Below are 23,333 nucleotides of genomic sequence, written 5' to 3' on the forward strand. Positions count from 1 at the left end.
GAGTTTTACAGTAGATATCATATTACTTTGGGGCACTCAACTGCATATCTTCCACAAGGCAATGGATTGGCAGAGTCTTCCAACAAATCTTTGGTTAATATCATTAAGAAGATGCTGGAAATCAACAAGAAGAGTTGGCATAAGAAGTTGGTCCATGCACTTTGGGTAGATCGTGTGAGTTAGAAGAAATCCATTGGTATGTCCCCCTTTGAGTTAGTTTATGGAGTTGATACACTGTTCCCTACCTCTCTTGCAGCTCCGGTAGTCAAAATTCTTCAAGAGGCTGGTAGTGAAGAGGATCCAATGCAGAGAAGACTAAATCAAATGACCCACTTATAGCAGAGACGGGAAGATGTTTTTCAAAACACATTCAAGTTGCAGGAGAGAATTAAAAAGATTTACAACAGAAAAGCAAAGGCGGACACACTTCAGTTGGATGATGTGGTTTTAAAGTGGGATGCAAGGAATGAGGAAAAGGGCAAGCATGGCAAGTTTGACAATCTCTAGAAAGGTCCTTTTAAGATTGCATCATATCGGGGTCAAAATGCCTTTCTTTTGAAGGAGATGAATGGGGAAGATTGTCCAGGAGGGCCAGTCAATGGTCGGCTGCTCAAGCGGTACCTTTTCTGAGTTATTTATGCTGTCATCATTGTCATTGTAAATACCATTTTATTTCAGTTTCACTGCAAGTCTGTGTTGTGATCTTTTCTTCAGTCTGGGGCCCGAAGTGAAGGCTATAATTCTGAACAAATATTTTAGTTTTGAATTCAGTTTGTCGAGTCAGTTTTTCAGTCATTTTAGTTTTATTATCGAGTCATTTTAAGTCAAGTTTCAGTCAAATAAATTGAGTTAGAAGTCTTCTATTGTTTGTCGTAATAATGAATCCATAGCCTAATGGACGAAGGCACTATCTAGCTCTTCCAGAGATCTACCATTCTTGGCACCTCCAAGGAGCTACCATCCCCATTGGAGCCAATGTTAGAGTCGGTCTGGTCATCCCTCCGTCAGAGATCAAAACTCTTTTTGCATTTCGTGTTTAGGTGTCCCATCTCACTCGATCAGTTGCATTCCGTTAGGAGCATGCCATAAATCTGTCGAAAGGGCTTTTGGTCATTCATCCTCCTCATGATTTACACTGTTGGCTCAGGTCTGTTCTTCAAAATCAAGTCTTAAAAGTCATTTGTAGTCCTGTTTCAGTTTATAGGTCATGACAGTCATTTTAGTCATTAGGTATAGGGTTAGTCAATTTGGTCTTCAACAAAGTTTAATAAAGCCAGCAGGCCAGAGGGAGGTCCTTGATAATTTGTTATTTCAAAATATTTTTATCGTCATATGGATGAATTATGACTTTTCTTCAAAACTCTATTTTGAAGACAAGTCGACATTTCGTTTTTTTAATAATTTTCCAAAATTTTCAGTCCTTAAATTCTTCAGGTGTAGCCCTGGTCTCCTTTGCCAAATCCCATGTCAGCTATTCTTGCAAAAATTTGCCAAGAAAATCATCATTTCAACCAAAAAATCAAGGAGGAAACAAAAATTTAGAGTTCTATTAATAGTCAAAAAGTGCCAAATTCAAAACATTACAAAAATGGGTTTTGAGGAACCAAAAATCAAATCAATGTCTTTATAAGCTTTTGCTATGAAGATGAATGTCATTCTGCATGCTTAGGTCGAAGAAAAGCATTTCAAAGCGAATTTGGGAGAGCAGTGCATGTCTTGGAGAGAAATTGTTTGCAGCTAGCCAGTGCGGTGCACATAACAGGTGGCACGGTGCACTGGGAGTTTTTTCCCAATGTTATTTTGAACGGGCGTGGCGCACAGGAAGCGTGCAGCGCACTGGGTTCCTAGCGAGGCGCACACAGTTCAAAGCTCGAAATTGTTTCAAACTTCTCCAAATTTCTCATTCCTTGCTTGAATTTGCTAGGTAGGGTTGTTATTTTGACATTGCTTCAAATTTTGTGATAAGTGTTGGTGGTTTATGGGTGGTAGCAGTTGAAACAAAAATCCAAACCCTCCCTCTAAAGTGCCTTCAAAGGAAGTTTGTTGTAGGTTCTTTAATCTTTGATTTGTCACCAAGGATTCTCCTTTTTCCCCATTTCTCCCTTGTTTCCTCATTTCCTACCCCCCACCCCCCCCCCCTGCACTAAGCTCATCAATCCAACATTACATTCAAATCCCAAAACCCCAAAACCCCAAAACCCTAGCCCTTATAAAAATCTCCCAACTTTATACAACAATCCCAAACCCTAAACCCTATTTCCATACATAAAATCCCCCTCCTCTCCCTAATAAAATTTATTTCAATATTCCCTAATCCCCTACTGTTTTCCCCTTCCTAACATTCCCTGGTTCCATTTGTTTTTTCCCCTTGGTGGCAGAATCCAACTATTGCATTTCAACACAACAGTTTTATACACCATTAAAGAGCAGTCCAAGCACAGTTCATATACAACAACATCTTCAAGACATTTTGCACAGCAGTCATGGCATCCAAACATTCATCAGACTATGAAGTAGAAACCCAAAGTGACTCACCTTTGGAAGAACAAGCACCCTAGAGGCCTCATAAGAGTGGCAGACATGTTAGGGAAGAACCGATCACCCTTACAGAATTATAGGCCTGCCCTCTTGCTATGCAGTGTTTTCAGCATCAGTCATGCTATGAGTTTTGTCAAAAGGTGGCTAGTGTCCAATTTCATCATGAGTTGGCTCGTCTTTTTGTGCTACACTTGCACGGAAATCAAGATATCTTGGTTGGTGTCACCTTCACGCTTACACCAGAATCTGTCTCATTAGCAACCGGTATACCAAACATTGGTGAACCATGGCACAAGAAACAAAATATTGATTGGCAGCATTATGAGCCATACATCAAAACCAGTTTCTTGAGGTAGCTCAAGAGAGTGTTCCCATTCCGGTATCTGAAAGATGAATATGCTCCACTAATGAGATTGATCATGAAATATTTCAACTGTGAGGGATGGTTCTCTCGTCTTTATGCTTATCACATCAGGTTGCTCATGCATTTCACGACGGTACGGATGATGAACATTCCGTATTTCATTTGCCGGAACATAGAGAGGATGACCACCTTTATATAGCATAAAGCCCCTTAGCAGCAACTTAACAGTGTATATCATTTTGCTCTTATTAAGATTTTGGTGGTTCATCAGCTTGGATTGCAGGGCATAACTTGGGATGATTTCATATCTCGTGACTTCTTCAGAGCTTCACGAGGAGTATCAAAGGTTAAGCATGAAGGTGAACCTTCTCATCAGTATGAGCATCATGAGACTGCTAGTGTGCTGGTATTCATCACATATCAGAGAGGCACCAGACATTTGTTTGCAGCGGCAAAGCGAGTGTTATCTCCACTCGGGGTGGAAGGGGCCTCGTTTCCTCCATCAGCATCATAGGTGCAGGAAAAAGGCAAGAGACCAATGAAGGATGAGGGGCCTTTAGGTGAGCCATCAGGTGAACGAGAGACTGAATTCATTCTCGTTCATGATGATGATATAGATATGGGTCCACAAAGCACCAAACTTACAGAGATCATCCAGGAGCAGCAATCAGAGATCGAAGCCTTATCCCTTGACTTGGCGAGGGCTAAGTGGACCATGAAATACTTGGAGTAGAGGAACAAATAGATTGAAGATCAGCAGGCAATCATGGAGCTATAGAACATTCGTGAGCATCGCCAAGCTGCACAAAGGAGAAGAGTTGAGCTCACGTGATTGGAGCAAGAAATTAATGAGGATCGGGAGGCCAATCTCGAGAGAGTTAGCATGCACCTAGAGAGGCTGTTGGACAAGGCCGACAAAGACCATGCAGTTTTGATACACATGGCTTTCCACTACATTGAGCGAAACAAGGTGTGTAAGGCCTGAATCAGGAATTTGAAGGTGAAATTGAAGAAGGCAATCAAGAAGCAAAAGAGGCAAAGGGAGCTCAATCGTCTTTAGATATTGTTCGAGGCCTCTTTAGCCCAACATAACACTTGATGAAGAATCTCTAGCCCAAATTTCAAGAAATTTGGGGCAGTTTTGACATTTTTGCAAAGTTTTGTCCAAAAAACAGGGTTTTTCTCCCTGTGCGCCGCGCCACGTGGTGCGCGCTTATGATTGGATGCTCCAAATGCAAAAAATTTTATAGTTTTGGATTTTTCATGAAAAATCATGACTGTTGGTGCATGGCCAAGAAATTTGGGCAAGTTTTGAGCCCTCGGGAGGTCAAAAACACCCTAAAAATGACCTCTCTGCCCCTAATTTCACACACAAAAAGAAGTCTTGGGCGATTGAGGTTTTGGAGGGGCAAATGGGCACCAAATTCAGAAATTCCATTTGGGTTTGAAAGTAGACAAGCATGGATTTCCAACAAGCACACTTGGGCTCAATTTTGGCTTCAAAAAGTGCCTCAAAATCAAAATTAAAGTGGCACGATGCATACAGAAATTGGCACGACGCACAGAGGTTTTTTGACCAATTTTCCACCTTCCAGCTCAAAAATTCGGCCAGTTTGACTAGTTTTGCTTTGTGATGTAATTTTTTACTTATCTTGATGTAATTGGGTGAACATGATGTAATTTTGGTACTCATTTACTTGTTCTAGAGGATTCATTCATCAAAAAGTGAAAATTTAATGAATGAATCAGTTTCCTAGCTTATAGAGACAAGTTGTTTTGACTGCCTAGATTTTAGTGCTTTGTTTAGAATTGGTTGAAACAGCTCTTAGAATGATGAGCTTGACACCTAGAGGCAAGGGAATAGGTTGGATTGCCTATATTATGTAATTTCTAAGTCATTTTCAGGGTTGGACTCTTGGGAAAAGTTTGGCACTCTATTGTACGTTCATTTTCTGCATTTTTGGCAAAGGAAAGACCAGGGTTTTGCAGCAGTGTTTGGGATCCATGTGGCTTTATGTTTTGATGGCGTGCTTCTCTAAGTAATTGTAAGTTTATATAGTGTTATGTGTATCATTTTCAAGCTTCTTCTTCTGAATTTGAACAAATGAGTGATTAAGGTAGAATCCATAGCTGTTATGTTCTGCCTTGGAATTTGTTTAAATTTTCATGTTTTCATCTGTTTAAGGAGAATTCTTGAGATTCTCTTGCTCTCCTTAGCTCCTCACCAGTCTGATCTAGCCATCTCACTCACTTTAAAGCATCAAAACGATTGCCTTCCTTGCCCCAATCGGAACTCTGCAGAAACTGTGCCTTATCCCCGAGCCCAATTTGCCTTTCCCATTTTTTCAACAAAACCCTAAAAAACACAAATCAAATCCTTTGCACTTAATACCTAGCCTAAAATCAGTTGCTAAATTAGTCATCTCCAGCTCCATTGAGTATCTTTCGCTGAGATTGACCCAGAGAGAGCCCTCTCCTGTCCTCGTAGGGTTAGCTACAAGGCTGAGCGTGGTTTGATGTGGACCTAGAACCTTGTTTTTCTAGCCTGAGACAAATCTAAGCTCTAACAAGCCTGGCAGCCTTGGGCTCAACCATAGTCACAACCTTGGAATCAAGGATAACAAAATCCTTATGGATCCTATGCTCAATACTAACAATACTTGCTGTTACACAATAATTTGTCACTACCTTCATCCCAGTCTTCCTACTATGTCATGAGTCCAAAATCATTCATGCTCATGCTCTTTGATGTTGCTAAATGACCCACTTTACCAAAGTTTTTGCCTCATCACGTCTGTTTGCCAAATAAACGTGCTGATGGGCGCTCCAAAACAGTCCAAAAGTGCTGCCATCGCGGAAGTACACATGATTCCCACAATGGTCGAATTTCATGTGCGAGTGCCACTATCGCTTGTAGCTTCCCGTGATGACCTGACTATCTCCATTATGCAATAGAAATGTTAGCGCGATAGACTAGTTATGTGCCCGCGATGATCCAGTTTGGGCGAATTTGTTCCAACAGTCGGCCCTTCAAATGACTCCAGACCTGGTTACCTTTCTCTAGCATGGTTGTTCCGTCATTTTTGCTACCTTCCATGGAGATAAGCTCATCCTCCCACCATTCATGGAGACTCCTCCTATTTAAACGCTCACCATTGTTATGTGCTACTAGTTTTTTTGGATAGTTTTTGGAATTCTTAGTCTTTGGAGTGTTGCTGATAGTACTGTGAGTTTGCTAGATAGCTGGTGTGAGTGTGACAAGTGTGGGTTTGTTGATAGCTTGAGGAAGGTTGTGAAGTGCCTTTGATCTTGTGTAAAACTTGTGAGTGAGAGAGACTTGTGCATTGGGAGATCCATCTTCATAGAGTGAATGCTTGAAGAACATGCTGGCTGGATCCCTCTGAGAAGGCTTGTGACGTCAAGACCTTGGTTGTAAGCTTACTCTATTTCATAATTAATGCAATCAATGATGTTTTCCTATGTCTTGTATGTGATGTACTAGATAGCTCATGACTTCTTGACTTTATGAGTAAATAGATCATTGTTGTTCTGGTTACGTGCTTTGTTGTATTTCCTTTGCATTGTTTCAGGTTGATTACTCATTAGGAGAAGGAAGCGGAAGCTGGAGCAGTGCAACGGAACTCCATCGACCACCAGTTGAGGTAGGCCTCCAACTTGAACTATTTAAGGAAAGCTATTGTTGATTTGTCTTTGTTTGTGACTAGACCCACTCTAGGGCTAGAGGGGTTGCCTCTGTCCGCAGAGGGAACACTTTCCTGCATCACAAATTGGTGACTCCACTGGGGAGCTGGCCTTTGTTCTTTTCTTGTTTACTCTTGCCTTGCTTTTTGTTTTACTCTCTTTTGGAGTTTGGGAACTAGTTATCTATTTTCTGAGTTTCCTGGCCTGATCTAGGAAATGTCCTTTTTTGCTTAAAGATTGATTTTTTTTTATTTGGGAGTGTTTGGCTCACCTGTTGCTATTTTGAACATCATTGCATTTTTTAATTTAATAGTCGTGCTGTCATCGCGTCACCCTTTTTGTAATATCCTGTCCATTGCGTTATTACACCTAACAGTTGCGATGGTTCTGTATACCGAACCATTGCGGAAAAGGCGTGTACTTCCATGCTGACGTCGCTTTGTTGCTGCGTATTGTTCTTTATCAGTGCTTTATTGCCAGTGTATTGCCTGCGTTGATTGCTGTAGAATTGAATTTTTTCAATTCTGCCTCCTGAATCCATCAGTCTTGCTAGTCCCTTGCTATTCTCACTTGTTTGATGACTTGTTTTTCACTGTTTAGAGGTTGAGGCACTCTCTTGTGAGCTTTGTTGAACGAATCTTGTCTTTTTGCTTTGTGACCTAGTTTTATTGTTTCAAGTTCTTTGGATCAGTTTCGCTTGGTTGCTTGTTTGCAAAGATTCGTTTGTTGCTTGCTGTTGGTTTGATTAATCCTTCCCCTTTGCTTGCTTGCGGTTGATTATTTAGTGATTGTTATTGGACCAATCTTGGCATTGTTTCGATTTCTCTTCACTACCCGGACATAGATTACAATTGTTTGGATCAACCGTTTTTCCACATTTGTTTGTTTCTTATTGGTTTCTTTAGATTAGAGGCATCAAATCAAAAAGATTGCATTTCATTTGGCATGCGAAAGTGAAAGTGAATTTGCATTTCAAGTTGCATATTGAAAAGCGAATGATTAGATCTCTCATTAGTAGTATCTATGCACTTTAAGAATTGATGTCTTCTTGCATTGAGTGACTGTTTTGTTGCCTTGGTTTTCTTGGTTTGGGAATGATCTCTCTACCCTCCCATAGGTAGGTGTTCATCGAAGAAAAAGGATATTTCATTCATTCTAGCTGCATCCTAGGTTTTATTATATACATACGGTAAGGCTTGAAAACTGAAACATAATCCAATATCAACTTTAAAATGAACTGAATAAATCTGACAACGCATTGGAACATAACGCACACGTTTAGAGGTCTAGGCTAGAGACGTGCTCTGGCGTCATTAAACCTAGTCACTTTTGTTTCCATTCAACATTGGGTGATTCCTCCTTTTGTGACTCAATAGTGGTCTAGCACGGATTTGTGCTCCCATGTACCATCGAGTATATGGGGAGACCCCACTAGATTATCATCCTTTATCCATAGGAAGCTGTGTCTGCCGCCTTACAAGCCGTAATGCACCGAACACAGCATTCGGGAAGATTGACTGTCGTACAGAAAGTCCTTGGTTTTCATATGACTGCCAAGGTGTATATGCAGTTTTACAGATTTGTCTGGTAAACCTTTTTGCCTAGTTCTCCAGAGTAGTCCCTTTCGTTCCTTTTTGGACTCCCTAAAAGAAAAGGTCCATCTGAGCACTTGTCACTTTAGGCTCATTAAATATTTGAAGGTGACTAGAGTCATCTTTTTTCCTTTTCTCGACTCTTTAAAGATGAAAAGGACAAGTTTTGTTCCTGTGTCTTAATATTTATTCGGCCATGATTCACATTTACCTGGTTAGATCTTGTTTGTGTTAGCTTGAGTAGGGTTCTTTCTCGTTCTCGCTGGCGACATCCCCCGAGCCTACCGGCCAAGGTTTTCCTTCATATGGAAATCCTGGTCCGTTTCCTTCCTTTGGAAATGTTGGTGCTCCATATATGGCAACATTGTTGTTGCCTGGGATAACCATCGGTTTGCCCGTATGGTTGTTTTCAACCTCGGTGGTCCTGAGTGTCATGACTCCTATTCCGCCGTCTCCTTCGTCTGAACCAAGACATGTTGATTCCAAGGTTGAGCTTACACCTTCTTCCCACTTCCTCATCCTCCTCTCCTCCTTCGCCTGGTGAAAGTTTTACATTAAGTAACCAAGAGCCTAAGAAGAAGAAGAAGAAGATGAAGAAGAAGAAGAAGTCCAATAAATCCAAGGCCACTTGTGCAGTTACTGCTCCGAGTTCATCCCAGGTCGAACCACCTTATGCTACTCCATGGAAGGTTAAGTTTCCTTGTAAGTTATGCAAGGGTGACCATCTTCTTCATGATTGTCCTGGCATTCCAAGGATCCTAGAAGTATGGTCTCACGACCTGGCTCGTTGCTCATTTTCCTCTGAAGCTCATGGTGATGTTATCCTAGCAACTGGCAACAATAAGAAGGAAGGGAAGATTCGATTCCCCTGTAGACTGTGTGAAGGCATCCACCCCCTTCACCTTTGTCCGCTCATGGATAAAGCTTCCGCCATTTTGGAAAGTCTTATAGCTTCTTCACCCCAACTTCTCGTTGGTTATCAGTGGCTCTCTTCAGACCCTCCCTCCGTTGACAAAGATATTAATGTAGATTCTTCTTTTGTCCATCCTCCTTCTTCCGAGCCTGGCTGTGCTCAGCCTGTTCCAGACCAACCATTGGTCGGAAAGAGTGTCAACTTGGGTTCCCCACCTGTTGATCACTCTGTTTCGGAAGAGCACCATGCTCATGTTCTTATCGTCTCATCAGATTCTCTAGAGTTTGAAAACGACTCTCCTATTCCAACTAATCCTGAGAGTCATTTTTCGGTTCCTAGGGGGTAGGGGGGCAATCATACAATTCCCCCACCAAGTAGTTTGGCCACTACTTTTGACTCGAGTCATTTGACTACTTTCCGCCTTCCATCATATGTGCCGTTCGAGATTACAGTATACGCCTACGATAAGGCCTTACTTGGCACTGTCGTGGATGAGGGTGCGTCTGTTAGTCTTATGCCTTCCCCTACTTGGCAAGATTTGGGTTCCCCACAGCTTGTGTCAGTCACGCAGAATCTGTTAGCATTCGATGGAGAACCCTGTCAACCTCTCGGGATCCTCCCAAAGTTTCCTGTTACTTTGGGGGGCAAAACTGTTTGTATAGACGTCATGGTTGTCCAAGGTGAGAATTTTAGTTTCCTCCTTGGCCATGATTATATTTATGCCATGGGGGCCCTCGTTTCTTCCCTTTTCTGTGTGGTTTGTTTTCCACAAGATGGAAGGATAGTGACTATAGATCAATTATCGTTCTTCAGTCCCCCGGTGCCTCCCCTACAGCTGTCATCCCCTCTTTGTTCTTGCTCGCAAGCAATACCTTCCTTGCCACAGGTCAATTATGTGGCTACCCATTCCATCTCTGCATCTGTTGCTGATCATGTAGATGCTCTCGTACATCATGTACTGGGGACATTGGAACCTAATCTATCGTTGGTGCATCATGACATGTGTTCCTCCCAGAGTGCATTTCTTCCATCCCGTGAAGACCTCTTGGGAGCCACGTTCTCGGATGGTCCATGAACAAGAGTTTGAGGATAGTTCTGATCTTGTGTCGACCTCGTTAAAAAATGAAACAAGATTCCTGAGGATAGTTCTGATCTTGTGTTGACCTCGTTAAAAAATGAAACAAGGTGCACGAGCATAGTTCTCGATGTTATGTCAAGCTCGTTAAAAAATGAAACAAGGAATCATGAGGATAGTTTGTTCCTGTGTAAACCTTGTTAAATAATGAAACAAGGTGTCACGGGGATAGTTTGTTCCTATGTCAACCTCGTTTAAAAATGAAACAAGGAGTCTTGAGGAAAGTTCTTGATCTTATGTCAACCTCATTAAAAAATGAAACAAGGGTTATGAGGATAGTTCCTTTTCACTGTGTCAACCTCATTAAAAAATGAAACAACTCCCTTTCCAAATCAAGTCTTTGATTAAGATCTCATAAAATCCAAAGTCGAGTCTTTCCAAGATCTTGAAAGTGAACCTTCATTCCATCCACTTCGTTGCATGCAATGAAGCTTGGGGGGCATTCACCTCGATTTGCGTCATTATGCTGGGGGCATGCGAACTTATAACAAGCATAGTTTTTCGTTTCAAGCTTGTGTAAACATGAAACCGAATCCAAGCAGAGTTCTCCATGGTTCAAGCTTGTGTAAAAATGAACCCATAGCCGATTTACACCTCGTGATTGCCGTTTTTATCTACTAAATTCTACTAGATGAGCCTTGGTTGTTTCATTCCATCGCCACCATCTCTTTGGCTGATCATATGCTTTCACTTGATTGTTTATCCTTTCCTGAGGAACTGCAGCGATGAGTGGTTTTATTAGCTAGCCTCTTGACCATTACATGTTTTGAGCAGTTCCACCATTGCCGGAACTAGTTGCTACCCTTTATACCACTCGTTCCTCTAGGACGAGTCTCCTTTAAGCTCTTTTCTGACTTGTAAAAGATGAAAAGATTGCCGAGTATTTTTCCCTTTTTGACTTGTTAAAGAGAATAAAAATGGAGGTCTAGTTTCAACTCTTTTCCGACCGTTTAAAGATGAAAAGGTTGCCGAGTTTTCCTCTTGACTCGTTAAAAGAAATGAAAGGCGATCACCTTTAAGCTCTTTTCCGACCGTTTAAACACAAAAAGATTGCCGGGATTTTGTCATTTCAAGCTCGTTATTGGTTGCGAAACAACGTGCTTCCGACCACTTTTCTACTTTTTTGGGTCAAAGCCACTAGTTACGAAAAGTACTCCTTGATCGTAATAGTCAGGCGGTTCTTTCGAGTATCATTTTATACCTTTTCGGGCTCGAGAGACACAAATCTACGAAAAAGGACCCCCCCTGGAATTTTCTTTTCCATGTCTTTTTCAAACTCTCTAAACATGAAAAAGACTCTGAGTTTTACCTATGTCGGACTCGTTAAACTCTGACGACATTGGACTCGTCACCATGATGAGACTCGAGCTTCTCCTTCCTAGGGCTCGTTAAACTATTACTAGGTTGGACTCAACAACAGATTTATCATTGATTGTCCATGGCAGCTAGTCACTCTTGAACATTGACACTTTTGCTTCTTGTCGAGTTGGGACATCCATATGTTGTCATTTGGCCTTCCGCGGGTTCGAGTTATCATTCTAGCCTCATTCCATTCGATTCATGCCATCTCTTTCCAACCTCTGATCCCTTGGTGCCTGAATGCTGCCACCCCCCTCAGGAGTCATGTCGCCAATATGTTCAAGAGTATAATTCTTTTGCAGTTTACACCCTTGCCTTTTCCCCTGGTACTTTGTTTCGCCATCTACCACTTGTTCCTTATCTCATGTCGTTGATGGGGGAAACATTATGGCCCTCCTACAACGGGTCGTCTCCTGTCGACTTCAGCTCTTTATCCAGGAGATTGACCTAGAGATCCCCTTTGGTACCTTAGAACTTGCATGCCTCAATGGCAAGTTCTTCGCACCTAACGGTCGACTTTCATCATTGGTCATCGATTGGGTGATTCCACGAGTGTTCGACTTCACTCCTTTTTCACACTCCGTGGATTGTGCTGGATAGTACCTTGAGAGCCATTGGCATTATTGGTGGTTTCTCTTGCATTTGTTAATGGTTTTCATCATTGACTAGTAATCAAGCGATTTTCTATCATGCTCGACCTCAACACATCTATTCGCATGTTGGAATTTATACTATGATTGGATGGGTTGAAGACCCCAAACTCAGATTACACATGTTTGGGCTGCGTGGATTGGTTTTATGATTACATCACTCATTGATGGATGGCTGCGACCATGCCTGAGTCTTCATGGATGGCTGCAACCATACCTTTATCATCATCATGGTCTCATTAGCTAGATGGCTGTGTCCATACCACAAACCTATTTCGTATGTCTTTTGGATGGCTGCGCCCATGCCTAGACTACATGTACTTCAACATCAGAGATATCAGTTGTACTTGCATACAGGTTCTTCCGGATGGTGTTCCAGTTCAGTCAGTTCATAAAGCATTTCACCCCTCCCTCTCTCTCGGGCTTCATACTTTAGGGGGCATCTATTACATAGTAATTTTTCACTGCCTTCATCCCAGTCTTCCTACTGTGTCATGAGTCCAAAATTAGTCATGCTCATGCTCTCTGATGTTGCCAGATGACCCACTTTGCCAAAGTTTCTGCCTCATTGCATCTGTTTTCCAAATAAATGTACTGATGGGCGCTCCAAAACAGTCCAAAAGTGTTGCCATCGTGGAAGTACACGTGATTCCTGCGATGGTCAAATTTCATGTGCCAACGCCACTATCACTTGTAGTTTCCCACGATGACCTGACTATCTCCGTTATGCAATAGCGATGTCAACGCGACAGACTAGTTATGTGCCCGCGATGATCTAGTTTGGGTGAATTTGTTCCAACAGTCAGCCTTCCAGATGACTCCAGACCTGGTTGTTGGCCTTGTTTATGTCACCCTCCTTTCTCTGGCATGGCTATTCCGTCATTTGTGCTACCTTCCTTGGATATAAGCTCATCCTCCCACCATTCATGGAGACTCCTTCTCCTATTTAAACTCTCACCATTGCTATGTGCTGCTAGTTTTTTGGATAGTTTTTGGAATTCTTAGTTTTTGGAGTGTTGTTGATAGTATTGTGAGTTTTCTAGATAGCTGGTGTGAGTGTGACAAGTGTGGGTTTGTTGATAGCTTGAGGAAGGTTGTGAAGTCCCTTTGATCTTGTGTAAAACTTGTGAGTGAGAACAACAAGTATTCACCTTTACCAGCAACACCTTTTTGTCTTCTATCATATCCCTCACAAAGTAATACTAAACATCAATGTGCTTTGTCTTTGAATGATAAGCAGGGTTCTTTGCCAAGAAAATTGCACTTTGGCAGTCAGAGTCTATCCTTATAGCTCCCTGTACTAACCCCATACTTGAACACAATCTCTGCAACCAAACTACTTCCTTGCTTGCATGAGTGGCTGCCATATATTCTACCTTTGTAGTTGATAGTGCCACTACAGATTATTTCTTACTCATCCAACTGACTGCACCTCCAAATAAGTTAAATACATACCCACTTTTATATCTTATCTGATCCAGATCTCTAGCCCAGTCCGCATCAACAAATCCATGAATATCCAACACTCTATCCAATCCTAGTCTTCCTTGGTAGCACAAACCATAATCACTAGTGCCACGCAAATACCTGAAAACCCGGTTCACTACTGTCTAGTTCTCCTTCCCTAGTTTTGACATAAACCTACTCAATACTCCCACTACATGTGCAATGTCTAGTCTAGTATAGACCATCGCATACAACAAGCTACCGACTGCACTTGCATATGGAACACGGGACATGTCCTCTTCCTCTTCTTGTGTCTTGGGACACTATTCTGCAGATAACTTTAGAGCTACAGGAATAGGAACCTTCACCGGTTTACTATCCTGCGTATTAAACCTCTGCAGTCTTGTCTCGACATACTTCCTCTAGTTTAAATAGAGCTTCCTCTTTGCCTGATCTCTTTTAATTTCCATGCCCAAAATATAGTTTCCAACACCAATATCTTTCATGTCAAATTTGGAGGACAATTGGGTCTTCAAATCCTAGATAATTTCTTTGTCATTTCCAACCAGCAACATATCATCCACATACAAGACCAGATAAATAACACGGTGACCAATTAATTTAAAATACACACAGTGATCTGCTTTTCTTCTGGTGAAGCCAAGTCCCAGTATAAATGTATCAAATTTTTGATACCACATCCTTGGTGATTTTTTTAACCCATACAAAGACTTCTATAACTTGCATACCATTTCTTTCATACCCTTCGCCGCAAAGCCTTCGGGTTGCTTCATGTAGGTCTCCTCTTCTAGATCCCCATGAAGAAATGTTGTCTTCACATCCATGTGTTCTACCTCAAAATCAAAAGCAGCAGCAACATATAAAAGTAATCTAATAGAAGTCACCTTGGCAATAAGAGAAAAAATATCACCAAAATCAATTCCTGGCACCTGGGAATAACATTTTTCTACCAAACGAGCTTTGTATTTCTCCACCTTTCCTTCTGCATTTGTCTTCTTCTTGAACACCCATTTGCTGCCAATGGGTTTGCTTCCATCCGGAAACTCCAGCAGATCCCAAGCCTCATTTTTGTGCAAAGATGCCATTTCATCAACCATGGCCACTTTCTAGAGTCTTCCATCCTCTGAATCTACTGCTTCATTCACAGTTCTCGGATAATCATCAGTAATAGATAAAGCAAAATTTGAGCATAAAGCAGATGGACTATACCTTTCTGGCTACCTTCTTTCTCGAACTGATCTTCTTACACCCGGAGTTTGTGGCTCTTCATATTCTGATTCCTCCTCTGCTGTAGAGTTTGATTCTTCCTCCTTTAGCTCAAACTCTATCTTCTCATGTTCCTTTGGTTGGACTTCATGTTTAATAACATCTTTCACCTCTCTGAACACCAAATCTCGGCTATACACAACCTTCATTTTTGTTGGGTTCCAAAGCTTATAACCCTTTAAACCATCCTTATACCCAATAAATATGCACTTTTCATATTTATTATCCAACTTGGTTCATTTCTCCTTTGGAACATGTACATATGCATCACATCCAAATACCCTCAGATGTGAAAGAGAGGGTTTTTTACCAGTCCATACCTCTTGTGGAGTATTATCCACCAACGCTTATGAAGGTGATCTGTTGACCAGGTAACATGTTGTCTCCACTACCTCTACCCAGTATCCCTGTCCTAACTTGGAACCACTGAGAATGTTTCTTGCCCTTTCCATCAACGTCTTGTTCATTATTTCTGCAACTCCATTTTGTTGAGGTGTATATGGAGTATTCCTTTCTCATTCTATACCACACTTCTTACATAATTCTTCAAATTCCTTACTGCAAAACTCTCCACTATTATCTATCCTCGGCACATTTATCTTCTTCTCTGTTTGGTTTTCCACCAGAGCCTTAAATTCTTTAAACCTGTCAAAGACTTTATATTTCTTCTTAAGGAAATATATCCATGTATTCCTTGAGAAATCATCTATAAATGATACATAGTACATAGACTTACCTAGCGATGGAACCTTCATAGGTCCAAACACATCACTATGCACAAGCTTTAATATCTGTTTCGCCCTCTTCCCACCAGAGGGGAAACTCACCTGATTCTACTTCCCATATACACAATTTTCATAGAAATCAAAAGCTAGAGAGCTATTACTCATACCTTCTACCATACCTTTACCATGAAGTATTCGAAGGCCCTTCTCTCCAATATGTCCAAGCCTTTGATGCCACAACATGGTCTTCTCTTCAGAGACCACTAGATTTTCTGCTCCATTTTCAGGAACCACAGAACTATTGAACCCATCAACAATAGTGCTACCTTGCAGCTTGTATAGATTTCTAGTCTAAACTTCCCACGTCAATACCAGTGCCCATCAAACCATCTTGCAGGTATCCTTGTCGAACACTATTTTTACACCTGCATCATCTAGCTTACTTACAAAAGTCAGATTTCTAGCTAATGCAGGAATATGCAAAACACCCAGAAGTGTTCTAACCCTTTCACCTTGCAACTTCAACTTTACTTTTCCGTGACCAACGATTCTAGCCTTCCTATCATCCCTTAAGAAGAGATCACCACCATCATATTTCTCATACTCGCAGAGCCACTCTCTATGGGGAGTCAAGTGAAAGGATGCACCTGAGTCAATCAACAATGCCTCATGATCTACATGTGTACTTTAAGAAGCCAAGTACACATCCCCACCTTCATCTGAGGTGGTTTTTGCCTTTGCAAAAGAAGCATTATCAGATCACTTTCCTTTGTCAAGAGCTTTAGATTTGCAGTCCTTTTTGTAGTTCCCTTCCTTTCTGCATTTCCAGCACACCACCTTTATACGTTTTAATGGAGATTTAGATCTCCCACTCGATGACTTATTTTTTTTCTGTTCTGGGACTGTCCTCGTACAGACAAGGAATAACCACTATGGATCTCCATATTTTTCTGTCTCATCACCTCTGTCAGTAAGGATGAGACTATTTCATTAAACTGTAAGGCAGTTGCATTGCTACCTATTGCAATAACTAGACTATCCCATGAATCTCGTAGAGAACACAAAAAACTGATGCACTTATCTTCATCTGAAATTTTAATATCAATAGATAATAACTGACTTACCGTTGTATTAATTTGTTCATATGCTTTGTCACAGAGTCTCCATCTTTCATCCTCAAGTTATACATCTTTTTCCGTAGGAACAGTTTATTCATAAGAGACTTAGATTGGTACAAAGTCCCTAACTTGTCCCGCAAAGCCTTCATCGTAGCTTCCCCTGATACATTCAGCAATACTGAATATGAGACACATAATCGTATTGTGATCTTATCCTTCTGATCCAACTTCTTCCATTCTTCATCAGACACTCCAGTTGGTTTAGTACCTAGATCTACCGCGATCCACTAATCTTTATCCCCCAACAGATCCTCCATATTGAGTTTCCACAACTAAAAACTCTAACCATTAAATTTCTCGATCTCTATCTTTCCACTACTCGCCATCTTCAATCAATGCTGCAGATCTCCCACTGAACAGGGTCTACCACAGGCCCGAGCGAAACCCCTCAACAACAAAGGCGTTCCCTTGAAGCCAAAACATCTATGATACCAAATGTAGGTTTTAACCTTGTACAGAAATTACCTGCATTATAATTCTAAAACACAGAAAACAAATAATGCAAGATCATAACACATAAAGCACATATACACAGAGATTTTCCCCTGGATCCCAAAACTGGGACTACCAGCTTGATTTTTGCTTATATTCCTTTCAATGTTACAATACATTATACATGTCGAAGCATTCAATACCATGGAATGAAAACCATAGGTAGGTCCGCCCAACCTAATATAGGGTCCAAAAAAAAATTTCCTAGGGCGCTGCCCCAAACCCCGTACAGGGGGGCTACACCCCCCCTCTAACCCCACGGTTCACTATGTAGGTTAGTTGTGGAAAGAATATAACACAACCAAACATTTTTACTATTGAAAAATTAAAAGAGGAAGAACAACTTCTAAATTTACTGGAAAATAATGAGTCTTCCTCACATTATGATCGTAGTTGCAATGAGAATCTCTCATCCAAACAAGTATCATTTGTCTCCATGGAAAAATTTGGGAATTCCTCGATAGAAATATTTCAAGGAAAAACCTTGAACGTCAATGAAAACCTGGAAGAAGTGCAAAAGAATCAATTGATATAAATTTTATATAAACATTCTTTTTCTTTTGCATGGGAATACACTGACATGAGAGGAATTGATCCAAAAACTTGCATGCATCATATCTACATTGAACAAAATGCAAGACCGGTTAGATAGCCTCAACAAAGAATTAACCCAAATTTAAAAGAAATTGTTAAGGAGGAGTTGTAGAAATTGTTAAATGTAAATTTCATCTATCCAATATTTGACAGTCAGTGGGTTTTACCCCTAATTATCGTTCCTAAGAAAAATGGAAAATGGAGAGCATGAATCGATTACAGGGAACTAAATAAAGCAACATTAAAAGACCACTTTCCACTACCTTTTATAGATCAGGTCTTAGGCACATTAGTAGGAAAAAAATATTTTTCCGTCTTGGACGAGTTCAGTGGATATGACTAGATTCAGGTAGCCCTTGAAGATCAGGACGAAATGACATTCACTTGCCCATGGGGAACTTATGGTTATTGAGTACTTCCCTTTGGATTATGCAATGCTCTAGCAACATTCAAAGAGAAGTCCTCAGAATTTTCTCTAATTATTCATGATTGTGGAGAAGTGTACATGGATGATTTCACAGTTTATGGAGATTATTTCAATGAAGCACTGGAAGATTTGGAAAAAGTATTAATAATATGTAAAGAAACAAATCTCTCGTTAATCCATGAAAAATGTTTCATGATGTTTAAGGAAGGAATTTTTTTAGATCATCATATTTCAGGAGATGGAATCAAGGTAGACTCATCTAAAGTTGAATTCATTTCTAAGATTTTAGTGCCAAATTGTCAAAAAGATGTTAGAAGTTTTCTCACTTTTACTAGATGTTATAGAAGATTCATAGAAAACTCCCAAAAAGTGCATCCCCATATTTAAATTGCTCAACAAGGATTGTGAATTCAATTGGGATTTTGAATGTCAAGCTGCCTTTGAAACTTTGAAAAAGAGAATTTCTAAAGAACCTATCTTAAAAGGACCTAACTAGAAATTGCCTTTCCATATCTCAATAGATGCTTCAGATTCAGCCTTAAGAGCTCTGTTGGGACAAAAAGATCTTACTCCTTATGTAATCTATTATACCAGTAAAAATTTAACTCCTGCAGAGTTATATTATACTGTAACTGAAAAGGAGTTTTTAGCTATAGTTCATGCCATTAACAAGTTCAAGCATTACATAACTCACTATGAAACTTTTTTTCACACAGACCATTCTACCATTAGATACCTAATGAATAAACAAGTCACTAGTGGGAGAATAACTAGTTCAATCTTACGGTTACAAGAATTCAACATAACCATTCTAGATACGCTAGGAAAACAGAATACAATTGTCGACTTTTTATCTAGAATACAAAATCAAAATAATTATCAACCTGTAGAGGATAAATTTCCTGATGAATATATTTTTGCAGTATCTACTAAATCACCTTGGTATGAAGATATTGCTAACTATTTAGCCACAATAAAAATTCCATTTCATTTATCTCCCATAGAAAAGGGAATAATAGACCACGATAGCACATCTTATTCATGGATAAAGGAAAAATTATTCAAGACAAGACTAGATATCATCATCAGAAGATGTGTTCGAGAGGATGAAATACTAGAAATACTTAAAGCTTGCCACGATGAGCCATGTGGGGGACATTTTTCTGACAGAAGGATTGCGTACAAAATCTTGCTTTTAGCATATTATTGGCCTTCCATTTTCAGGGACACCAAAGAATATGTTAAAATATGCGGCAGTTGTCAAAGAATGGGCAAACCCACTCTTTCAAATGAAATTCCACTACAACCACAGGTACTCATCGAACCATTTGAGAAGTGGGCACTAGATTTTGTTGGACCAATCAGCCCACCTTCAAAGCAAAAGAAGTATATTTTGGTATGTACTAATTATGTCACTAAATGGGTAGAAGCTAAAGCACTTCCTTTTGCTACTGAAAATGTCATAGTTTCATTTATTTTTGAGGATATTTTTACTTGTTTTGGTGTTCCAAGAGAAACTGTAACAGATTAAGGAACACAGTTCACAACCATATTAGTGCAGAAGCTTGTGGATCAATATAAAATAAAACATAGGAATTCCACTCCATACCATCCACAAGCCAATAGACAAGTTGAGTCCACAAATAAGGTGATTGAAGCTATCCTTACCAAGACTGTACATCTACATAGGAATGACTGGGTGGAAAATATTCCAGAATCTTTATGGGCCTATAGAACTACATGGAGAAATACTACATGACATGCTCCCTATGAACTTATTTATGGGAAGCAAGTCCTACTTTCAATGGATTTCTAGATCCAGACTTATAAGATAGCAGTCTAGTTATATCTTGACTTATTATAAGCACAGAAGAAAAGGATGAGACAACTAAATGAACTTGATGAAATTAGATAAGAAGCCTTTGTTGGCTTGTTGGGGCCTGACCCAGGTTCGTAGGTGATTTAGCCAAAGAAATCCCAGTACTACTAGCCCTTTCAGTAATAGTCCACTAAGTGCAGACTGAGATCTCACCCAAAGTAGTATGGGAGGGTGCTAGAACCAAGTTTCTGCACCCTGAAGATGTCTGATGAGTTCAAGTTGTCCGCAGTTCAACCCTGTGCACACATCGCTACCCGCACTTACCTATTCCTTGCAGCCTGAAGTGATGCCTTCGCGCAACCCTTCTCAGGGGCCGAACAGTGTTATTACCCAAGTCCTTACTAGTAATCCAATATTATTTGATTAACTTAGCTTATTTGTGTGCTCTCCATTATACTTAACAATATTCACAATTCATACAAGTGCGCGCAGTAAAGAAACAATATAAAATGATATCAAACATGTGATAACACAGAACAGATACATTGAATTAGTAACAAAACCTTTCTTTATTAATCTCTTCTCCAATTACATACTCGACTCCACCTTGTGCACTCAGTTGCAAGGGTCCACACACTTAGCTGCAGAATCTACTAGGCCTCAGCGCACTCAGTTGTAGAGCCTTTTCCTACTCTATGACCCAGGACACACTTCGCACTTCGGCTTAATCTATAAGACCTTTCATGCCCATTCTCTATTAGATTGTATCCCTTCTATATCTCTTTACAACTTAGGGCCTCGCTCTATTTATACAATCCCATGGTCCGCGGACCATGGGTAGGCTGACATTACATTCAAAACTTAGGGCAGACAACCCTATGACTCTAACATACATTTCGTGCTCCACACCCGCAATTCGCAGAGTCTTTACAACCATATCAAGTCAAAACTTGGGCTTTGAGCCCCAAAACATGCCTTGGGGGGATTCCATGCCCAACAGGCCCCCAACACAAACATCGTGACTGACCCTTGAGACACTCTGTTGGCACGACAATCTTAGCACAAAGTCCCTCCAACTGTGCTGATGTTGGTAGCGCACTGTGCTACCGCTTGCTGAATGTGTTGCATCCTCTATTCTGAGACCGCCATGTCTGAATTGTTTCCCTACATCTATACTAACATCTGCTATGTATGTTTATAGTCCCGCTCCTTTTCTCGGCTCCTCGGAGCATGCAAACTGTGCTTTGGCTGGCTATTCAAATAGTTGGCCCACCCATGTAGGGCTTCAAGCGGCTGCCATTTAATTTGCCTGGGAAGGTTTCGCCATTTAGTTTAACTTGCTGGACTATGCCTCCGTCTGTGACCTCCATAACCATGTATGTTCCTAGCCAATGCATTCTAAATTTTCCCGAAAATTTTTCAAACGTATTTTCATACAAAAACACTAAGTCATTTATCTTGGAGGTGCACAACTTGATATGGCGGTTGTGCCAGGATTTTTCACACTGCTTTTGTACCTACTGATGAAACCCAACCAAGAACTGTTCTTCCTCCAGTTCTTCCAATTGCGCAAGCCTTTCCTCCAAAGCTTCACAGTCTTTCATCCCTATGAGTGCTTCTATGCGCAGACTAGGTATGATATATTCCATCGACATGACAACTTCCATGCCATAAACTAACCAGAAAGGTGTTTGTCCTGTCAGTTTTTTGCACATTGTCCTGTAATCCCATAACACTGCAGGTATGTGCAGGTCTCAATCGCTTCGCTATGCGTTGCACACTTTGGTCACCACAGTCTCCAATATTTTGTTGAAGGCTTCTATAGTCCCATTGGCTTGTGGGTGGTATAGTGTACTTTTCTGATGATACACTTGGAATTATTCTATGAGTGTGGAGATGGTTTCATTCAGGAAATGTGTTCTGCGATCACTCATTAAGATTTTCAGACAGCCAAATCAGGTCAACACATTTTCGAACAAAAACTTCATAGCCGTAGTGGTTGTGCAGCCTTTGACCAGCTGCGCTTCCTCCCATCGTGTCAGGTACTCTGTCACGGTGATGATGTAGCACGCGCCCATCTTTCCTTGCGGTTTTATAGGTCCCATAAAGTTAATTTTCCATTTCTCGAATGGTTGCACTGTCATTTGTGGATTCAATGGCATCTCATCCCTTCACGATGGGTTTTCAGTCCTTTAACATATATCGCAGGCCTTACAGTATGCTTTTGAATCCTAGTGAAGGGTTGGCCACCATAACCCTACGCGGAGAATCTTTTGTATGGTCGTACGTCCTGCATAGTGTCCTCCTACAACGCCCCCATGTGCTTCCATGAGGATCTAACTTTGTTCAAATTCAGGTACGTATCTTTGCACTATCTCATAATTTCCCATTTTATATAGGTGCCCTACGATGACAGAAAAATCTGTCGTGTGCACCACCATTTCCTTCTTCTGTTGGATAGAGTATTCCTCCGGCGCAGTCCCTATTGTCAGAAAATGGATTATATCTTCGAAGTTCCCATCCACGACGTGCACTGCAAAGAGCTATGAATCAGGTAATCCTTCCTCCAAACTAGTAGTTTCCTCACCCGTCTAAATATGTGACAAGTGATCTAGTCCTATGTTCAGGCATCCCAGTTTGACCACAACCTCAAAGTCATATTCTTGAAATAATAAGAGCCATCTACATATGCGCCCCCTCAACATAGGCTTATTGACCAAGTATTTTGGTGCGGAATGGTCTCTATACATCTTGAAAGGTCCTCCTAGCAAATAGTGTTTGTATTTTTGGAGTGCATACACCATCGTTAAACCCTCGCGCTCAGTTTTGGAATAGTTCTTCTCGGCTTTAGACAATCTACAACTTGCAAATGCGATAGCGTGGTCCAAGCCCTCACTACCCTCTTGTGTGAGCACTGCTCCCAGCGTAATACATGATGAATCAACATGGACATGAAACTCCACATCCCATTTTGGGAAGACCATCATTGGAGTGGAGGCCAATTTTCCCTTTAGGACATCCAAGATCTTCATGCAATCATCATTCCAATAGAATGTGACATCTATTTTCAATAGTTTCTCCATCAACGTGGTGATTTGGGCATAGATTCTGA

Source organism: Pinus tabuliformis, chromosome 5_1 (assembly GCF_031772625.1).
Source record: "Pinus tabuliformis cultivar Carrire ecotype Pingquan chromosome 5_1, CPIR1, whole genome shotgun sequence".
NCBI classification, from domain to species: domain Eukaryota; kingdom Viridiplantae; phylum Streptophyta; class Pinopsida; order Pinales; family Pinaceae; genus Pinus; species Pinus tabuliformis.